The sequence below is a fragment of the Suricata suricatta genome, chromosome 10 (assembly GCF_006229205.1).
Source record: "Suricata suricatta isolate VVHF042 chromosome 10, meerkat_22Aug2017_6uvM2_HiC, whole genome shotgun sequence".
In the NCBI taxonomy this organism is placed as follows: Eukaryota; Metazoa; Chordata; class Mammalia; order Carnivora; family Herpestidae; genus Suricata; species Suricata suricatta.
This window is the reverse complement of record NC_043709.1, coordinates 58,808,287-58,817,230: the sequence shown is the minus strand read 5'-3', so window position 1 is coordinate 58,817,230 and position 8,944 is coordinate 58,808,287. Positions and strand designations below refer to the sequence as shown.

General features: G+C 37.4%; 1 pseudogene; it reads right to left on the bottom strand.

Moving 5' to 3' along the window:
- The window catches only part of LOC115305189, a 16,077-nt pseudogene extending 13,474 nt beyond the window's left edge, over positions 1–2,603 (bottom strand).
- Between the last annotated feature and the right edge of the window lie 6,341 nt (positions 2,604–8,944).

Sequence of the window (8,944 nt, the reverse complement as noted above, 5' to 3'; positions counted from 1 at the left end):
TTTCTGTTTACTCATAAATAACTTCAGTCTGGTTCATGCTCTTAGCTGTCTTTCCTATGTTGTACAGAGGCTTTTTTATTTGATGTAACCTCACATGTTTATTTAATGTAACCTCACATACTTTTCTTGTCTGTGTTTTCAGCGTCAAATCCAAAAAATCATTCTTAAGACCAATGTTAAAGAAAGATATTATTCAGCCATAAAAAAGAAAGAAATCCTACCAGTTGTGACATCAAATGACCTGGAAGGCATTATGCTAAGTGAAATCAGCCAGAAACAAATAGACAAGAAATATAGGATCGGAGTTTTCTAGAGTCTAAAAAAATTGAACTCACAGAAGCAGATGGTACAGTGAGTTGGAGGGTAGGAGAATTGGAGAGATATTGATCAAATAAGTTCTGGAGATCTAACGTATAGCATGATGGCATTAGTTAATCATACTGCATTGTGTTCTTGAACTTTGCTAAGACAGCATATCCTAAACATTGTCATCACACATGACAGGATAATAATGTGTGGTGATATATCTGTTCATTATCCTGACTGTGCTAATGCGATTGTGACAGTGTATAATTTAGTATATGTGCTGCCGAAGGGAGCACAAGTGCATAATTTAAATATATGCAATTTTATTTTTCAATTCTATCTCCATAAAATGGAAAAACAAAATAAACAGAAAATCTTTAAAGAATGAGGATCCTTCAGAATGAACGGGTTTTTTTGCTGCTTGAGGAAGTGTAGAAATCACATTTTTCACATTTTCGACAAATTATTTCACTTAGGTGCATTGAAAATTTGGAATTTCTGAGATCAGGTTTTTATTTGTTAATTTACACACAGATAATACATAAATGAAAGCCGTCTGTGGTGTTATTGAGGCTTCTTAATACCCTGTGATCTGTCTACAATATTACAAAGACCTGAATAGTCACTGAATGTTAGAGGAGCTTACAGAAGATTACTGTGGCAAACACTCTTAACTCCAATAATTATTTCAATTATATAATAGAAATCTATTAGAGACTTTTTATTTTACACCTTAAGTACTAGAACTAACAGCAAAAATTATCTCTGGAAAATATATTCAAAAAAGAAAAACCACAGTCACATTGAATGTTCATTGTTGTCATTTCTGAAGGAATCCTCATGAGAGAAATCTAATTAAGCTGTGCAGTGAATACAATCCCTGTGGTCTGTAGTCAGAATAAAAATACTGCCTATTCCATCAACAATTTGGAATTATCAAAGGTCTAGAAGACCGACAAGGAAAAGAAAATTCACTTTGTGGTTCTAGGTATGTTCTCTTATTCACAATTTCCTGTAAAATGACACGGAGGCAGTAGAAAGGAGATTCTGTTAGTTTTGGTTCCCATGGATTTTTAGCTGCCTTATCATTGGATTATTATTTTCAAATATAAATGAGTAAACATATATGGGAAAGTAATAGGTAAATGGCTGGAAATATACTCCTTTCTAACCCCTTAATTGTGGCTTAAAGAAAAGTGTAGAATTCAGAATCTGAATATAGTACCTTTATATTTTACTCATTGCACTCGAGTTTTGTGAAACTTCTTTATAATCAGAATACCTTTATATATTACTTACATAACCCTGGTATAGGATTAGAGTATCAGTGAGATAAAACCAGAAATATAGGTTATGTACTTAAAACCATTTTTTTTAATTTTTATGAAAGCACTCTAAGAGATAGATATCAAAATCAGGGAGAATTATTGCATCTTTATGAATTGGGGATTTATTTAGAAAGATTTAGTAAAGAAATCCAAATATCTATGCTCTCAGTTAAGACCACGGATCCTAGGAGGGTTACTTTGCCAGGGTTTGACAGACAACCATGCTCAGTCACTGGATTCCTTTCAGGGTTACCTGTTCCCTCTCTTATCTCCACAGACGTCTGGCTCTGAGCCTATGATGAGTGGAAATCAGTCCCTCTGCACCAAATTCACATTTGTGGCTTTTTCTTCTCTAGCAGAGTTACAGCCTGTGCTCTTCGTTGTGTTCTTACTCATTTACTTGTTTACTGTGGGAGGAAACCTCATCATCATCTCCCTGATCTCGGTCACCCCTTCCCTGCACACCCCCATGTATTTCTTCCTGGCTAACCTCTCCTTTCTGGAGATGTGCTACATCACCAGCGTGGTGCCTCAGATGCTGGTGCATCTGCTCATGGAGACCAAGACCATAAGTGTGGGTGGTTGTGCAGCTCAGATGTACATATTCGCCATCTTGGGACTGACCGAATGCTGCCTGCTAGCAGCCATGGCTTATGACCGCTTTGTAGCTATTTGTTACCCGCTGCGTTATACTCTCCTGATGAGCCCTGGCATGTGTTTGAAGTTGGCTGCAGCGTCGTGGACCACCGGGGTGGTGGTGGAGTCAGCCCAGATCACCCGCATCTTCAGTCTTCCCTTCTGTGGAACAGGAAAGATTCAGCACTTTTTCTGTGACATCATGCCCGTAATGAAACTGGCATGCGTTGATACCTCCCACAATGAGATTGTGATGTTTGCTGTCTCTGTAATCTTCATCATGACTCCTTGTTTGCTCATCTTGTGCTCCTACCTGCGAATTCTTGTAACCATCTTGAGCATCCCTTCAGCAGCTGGCAGGCGCAAGGCTTTCTCCACCTGCTCATCTCATATCCTGGTTGTTTCTCTGTTCTATGGCACTGCTTTGTTCACTTATCTTCAGCCGAAGACTGCACACACTCCAGAAACAGACAAAGCCACTGCACTCATGTACACTGTGGTCACCCCTGCTCTGAATCCCGTTATCTATACCTTGAGGAACAAGGAAGTCAAGGAAGCCTTTCAAAGGGTAACAGAGAGGAATCCTCCTAGACAAATGGCCTAAACCCATCAATTAGGTGGTTACAGATAAGTAACCCAAAGTTTTATGATCGCTCTACCAATATTCATTGTCCTTAAAGTATTTGTAGCATCTAATCAGGAAACACACGTATATGTTCTACATCTTTTATCTGTTTATGCAAAAGGGAACTATATGGTAGGATCTTAAATTATTTATCTTTCATTCAATCAACAAATTACCAAGCATTTCCTGTGTCCTGGATGCTATTCATTTTTTCCTTTTGCATTGGTACTAAGATTTAAGTTAGTATACCTAACACCATTTTATGAGAAACATAATATATTCTCGTGGGAAAAATTAAAAATAAATAGGAATGTAATCAGTGCATTTTTAGTGCCAAATACAGGCTGTTAGAATTTAATTCTGTAAGTGGAGTATGTGCCTTTAATTACTTAGCTCTTTATACTTAATAATCATGCAACCTAAGGGGAGCCTGGGTGGCTCAGTCGTTTAAGTGTCCGACTTCGGCTCGGGTCAGGATCTCGCGGTCTGTGGGTTCAAGCCCTGCATTGGTCTCACGTTGAAAGTTTAGAGCCTGGAGCCTGCTTCAGATTCTGTGTCTCCCTCCTCTCACTGTCCCTCCCATGCTCGTGTTCTGTCTCTGTCTCTCAATAATAAACACTAAAATATTTTTTAAGTCCTGAAACTTAAATATCAACATTTAATAAATACTAGTGACTGATATACACTATAACACAACTCTAAGAACTTAAACTATCTGTTTAAAGTTTCTAACTTGTAAATCCAATAGGACCCTGATTCATTATCTAAACTAGATTCTTCCTTTATTCACTCTTATTCACTTAGTGTTTGGTTTTTCATATGAATGAAGTTTCAGAGAAATCTCTCCCTGTGTGACATTCATTCTTGTTACTCTCATTGTAAACCTTGTTTAGATGTATGTGTTTGAATATAATTTCCTTTAGGGACTGCCCATTTATTTTAGGTAATAAACTATACAGTTTTGACGTCTGAACCATGAAGAACAAGACTTCCATAAGAGATTAAAATAAATAACTTTTAATCAAATGCTGGTTTCTTACGGAAACTTTGGAGAAGTGAGGTGACCAAAATAATTTAAATATTCAGAGATATTCTGTGGAAATTAAAACTAACCACTGATTTTTATTGAGGTCTTATTACACTATATAGTCAAATATGAATACCAGTACAAGTAGTTTATTTGGAAGGGGCTCAGAATTGGAGAAATAATGTAGGCAAAGGAAGATAGCCTCTAAATTGCCCACTTCTATGGCACGTACCATAAATGGCCACTCAAATTTATTCTTAGGGGGAAATAGTATAAAACACAATCTTAAAGTGTCTTGTGATATAGAACCATGTACATAGGCATCTATTCTCATAACTCATTTTTCGAGAGTTGATACTAGGGAATTAAACTCTGACACCACAACTTCACTATTAACTTTAGCAAATTTCTGGAAATGCCCTCAGGAATGTTGATTTGAATTTGTGGCATCAGGGTAGCATCAGGCATTGGATCTTGAAATGCCAAAGTTGGAGGGACTTAAGAGGTGTACTAGTGAAAGCAAAAAATTTACTCTATAGAAGTATTTGCGATACTTGTATTTGTGATAGTAATTGAAATAAAGTATATGTATATGCAAGAAAAATTGGTATGAATATAAAATAGGAATTTGTATTTAAGAAGTGTTTCTCTCTCTTTCATTTTCTGACTCTGTTTGGAGAATAGTAGTTTTTCAGGGACGAATGCTAGAGCTGTATATCACACAGGGAAGAAAAAAATGTAATTTTTGAAATATCAGTCACTTCTTGTCATAGGTTGATCTTCTATTCAACCACTGATTTATTTACTTTTTTAGAACTCTAACATTATTCTCCTTCTTAGAATGCCTTCATAGATTCAAATTTAACATTCAAAAGTTTTTTCTTAATTAATTTATTTATTTTGAGGAAAGAGAGAGCAGGAATAGAGGAGGGGGCAGAGAGGAGAGAGAGAATACCAAGCAGGCTCTGTGCTGTTAGTGCAGGGCTCAGTCTTACCTAATGTGAGATCATGACCAAACCCAGAGTGAAGAGCCAGACACTAAATCGACTAAGCCACCCAGACACCCTGAAATTTAATATTTTAAATTAATCCGCTGATGAAGACTATAGGTATAAGCCTCAAGAGCATATTCACATAGGGGCTCCTGGCCATCTCAGTGCCAATCCTGCTTGGGATTCTCTCTCTCTCTCTCTCTCTCTTTCTTGTCCCTTTTCTCTTCTCTCTTCTCTCTCTCTCTCTCTCTCTCTCTCTCTCTCTCCTCTCTCTTCCTCTCCCCCCTCTCTCTTTCTCAAAACAAATAAATAAGATTTAAAAAATTTAAAAGAAGAATATATTCACATAGCTGTGTATAAGTGTAACTTATTTTTTAGAATTATCCAATGAAATTTTCCCATGATTCATTACTCAAACTGAACATAATTAGTCATTTTTACTATTTCTTTATCTATTATATCCATTTAGTGCTATGAGTAAAACAAAACAAAACAAATAAAACACACAATAAACTCTTAAGGATTTGTTCATTAGAGTATTCACCATTACAAATATTTTATAATGCTTTATCCAAGGTAATGTGACACCACTTGGTTATTTCAATTTAATAAGTAGAGATATCGCATTCTTCTTTGACATGTTTTCTAATGAGTTAACAAAACTATGGAATTTACTCAATGTTATAATGCATTTGCTGTAGAACAACTCTTTTAAAAATGTTTATAGTTTATTTTTTGAGACAGAGAGAGACAGAGCATAAGCGGGTCAGAGAAAGAGGGAGACACAGAATGTGAAACAGGCTCCAGGTTCTGACCTGTCAGCACAGAGCCCTATGCAGGGTTCGAACCCACAAACCCCGAGATCATGACCTGAGCTGAAGTTGAACACATAACTGACTAAGCCATCCAGGTGCCTCGAACCAACTCTTAAATAAATATAAGCTTAAATCACTTACAAATGAACACAATGGGAATTATTCTCAAAAATTCTAACGAAAACTTCAAGGGGCAAAAAGCCTTAAAAAGCCCTCAAGTGTTTAAGGTTAATCTATCCAGGAGCAGGGGGTATATCAAATAGGTATTCAGCACTTCCTAGTCTTCAAGACTTCAGCACTTCCTACTCTTAGTTCCTTCTGGGAAAGAAAAAGAAAGAAAGTTTCCTGCTTCATTTGCAAAAATTAAAGGAGTATTCCTTAACTCTTATTTTCCAACTAAAAGCGAAGTCACATGAGATAATAGTTTAAAATATCTTTTTAATCTTAAATACATCTACCATTAAAACAGTTAAAACAAATCTATTGCAAAGAACAAGTTATAACAAGTCCATTAGATCTATCTTAATTCGTACCTGTACCAAGTAAGAAGCTATACATTTATGAAGAATTTTATTTTTTAATTTTTTTAATTTTTTTAATTTTTATGTCTTTAATAGTTTATTGTCAAATTGGTTTCCATACAACACCCAGTGCTCTTCCCCACAAGTGCCCTCCTCCATCACCACCACCTCTTTCCCCCTTCCTCTTCCCCTTCAACTCTCAGTTCATTCTCAGCATTCAATAGTCTCTCAAGTTTTGCATCCCTCTCTCTCCCCAACTCTCTTTCCCTCTTCCCCTCCCCCTGATCCTCCATTAGGTTTCTCCTGTTTTCCTGTTAGACCTATGAGTGCAAAAATATGGTATCTGTCCTTCTCTGCCTGACTTATTTCGCTTAGCATGACACCCTCAAGGTCCATCCACCTTGCTACAAATGGCCAGGTTTCATTCTTTCTCGTTGCCATGTAATACTCCATTGTGTATATATACCACATCTTCTTGATCCACTCATCAGGTGATGGACATTTAGGTTCTTAACATGATGTGGCTATTGTTGACAGTGCTGCTATGAACATGGGGGTACATGTGGTCCTATGCATCAGCATTTCTGTATCTCTTGGGTAAATCCTTAGCAGTGCTATTGCTGGGTCATAAGGGAGTTCTATGGATAGGTTTTTGAGGACCCTCCACACTGTTTTCCAGAGCAACTGTACCAGTTTAATTTCCACCAACAGTGTAGGAGGGTGCTCGTCTCTCCACACCGTCGTCAGAATCTATAGTCTCTTGATTTGTTCATTTTAGCCACTCTGACTGGTGTGAGGTGGTATCTCAGTGTGGTTTTGATTTGTGTTTCCCTGATGATGAGTGATGTTGAGCATCGTTTCATGTGCCTATAGGCCATCTGGATGTCCTCCTTGGAGAAGTGTCTTTACATGTCTTCTGCCCATTTCTTAACTGGGTTGTTTTCTGGGTGTGAAGTTTGGTGAGTTCCTTGTATATTTTAGATACTAGCCCCTTATCTGATATGTCATTTGCAACTATCTTTTCCCATTCTGTCAGTTGCCTATTAGTTTTCTTGATTGTGTACTTTGCAGTGCAGAAGCTTTTTATCTTGATGAGGTCCCAAGAGCTCAGTTTTGCTTTCATTTCCCTTGCTTTTGGGGATGTGTCGAGTAGGAGATTGTTGTGGTTGAGGTCTAGGAGGTTTTTTCCTACTTTCTCCTCGAGGGTTTTGATGGTTTCCTGTCTCACATTGAGGTCCTTCAGCCATTTTGAGTAAATTTTTGTGTATGGTGTAAGAAAGTGGTCTAGTTTCATTCTTCTGCATGTTGTTGTCCAGTTCGCCCAACACCACTTGCTAAAGAGTCAGTCTTTTTTCCATCGCATACTCTTTCCTGCTTAGTCAAAAATTAATTGATCGTACATTTGTGGGCCCAGTTCTGGGTTCTCTATTCTATTCCATTGGTCTAGTGTCTGTTTTTGTGCCAATACCATACTGTCTTGATGATGACAGCTTTGTAGTAGAGGCTAAAGTCTGGGATTGTGATGCCTCCCGTTTTGGTTTTCTTCTTCAATATAACTTTGGCTATTTGGGGACTTTTGTGGTACCATACGAATTTGAGGATAGTTTGTTCTAGCTTTGAGAAGAATGTTGGTGCAATTTTGATGGGGATTGCATTGAATGTGTAGATTGCTTTGGGTAGTAATGGCATTTTCACAATGTTTATTCCGATCCATGAACAGGGAATGTTTTTCCAATTCCTGGTGTCTTCTTCAATCTCTTTCATAAGTTTTCTATAGTTTTCATCAAATAGGTCTTTTACATCCTTGGTTAGGTTTACGCCTAGGTATTTGATGGTTTTTCGCACAATCGTGAATAGGATCAGTTTCTTGATTTCTCTTTCGGCTGCTTCATTTTTGGTGTATAGGAATGCAACTGATTTCTGTACATTGATTTTGTATCCTGCATCTTTACTGAATTCATTAATCAGTTCTAGAAGGCTTCTGGTGGAGTCAGTTGGGTTTTCCATGTAGAGTATCATGTCATCTGTGAAAAGTGAAAGTTTGACTTCTTCTTTGCCAATTCTGATGCCTTTTATTTCCTTTTGTTGTCTGATTGCTGATGCTAGGACTTCCAGCACAATGTTAAACAGCAGTGGTGAGAGTGGACACCCCTGTCATGTTCCTGATCTCAGGGCGAAAGCTTTCAGTTTTTCCCCATTGAGGATGATATTGGGTGTGGGCTTTTCATAAACTGCCTTTCCAATGTTTAGGTAAATTCCTTCTATTCCAACTTTCTCAAGGGTTTTTATTAAGAAAGGGTGCTGTATTTTGTCAAATGCCTTTTCTGCATTTATCAACAGGATCATATTTTTTTTCCCTTCTTTTGTTAATGTGATGGATCACATTGATGGATTTGTGAATATTGAACCAGCCCTGTAACCCAGGAATGAATCCCACTTCATCATGATGGATAATTCTTTTTATATGCTGTTGAATTCGATTTGCTAGAGTCTTGTTGAGTATTTTTGCATCTGTATTCATTAAGGATATTGGTCTGTAGTTCTCTTTTTTGGCTGGGTCTCTGTCTTGTTTGGGTATCAAGGTGATGCTGGCTTCGTAGAATGAGTTTGGAAGCTTCCCTTCTATTTCCATTTTTTGGAATAATTTGAGAAGAATGGGTATGAGCTCTGCTTTAAATGTCTGGTAGAATTCCC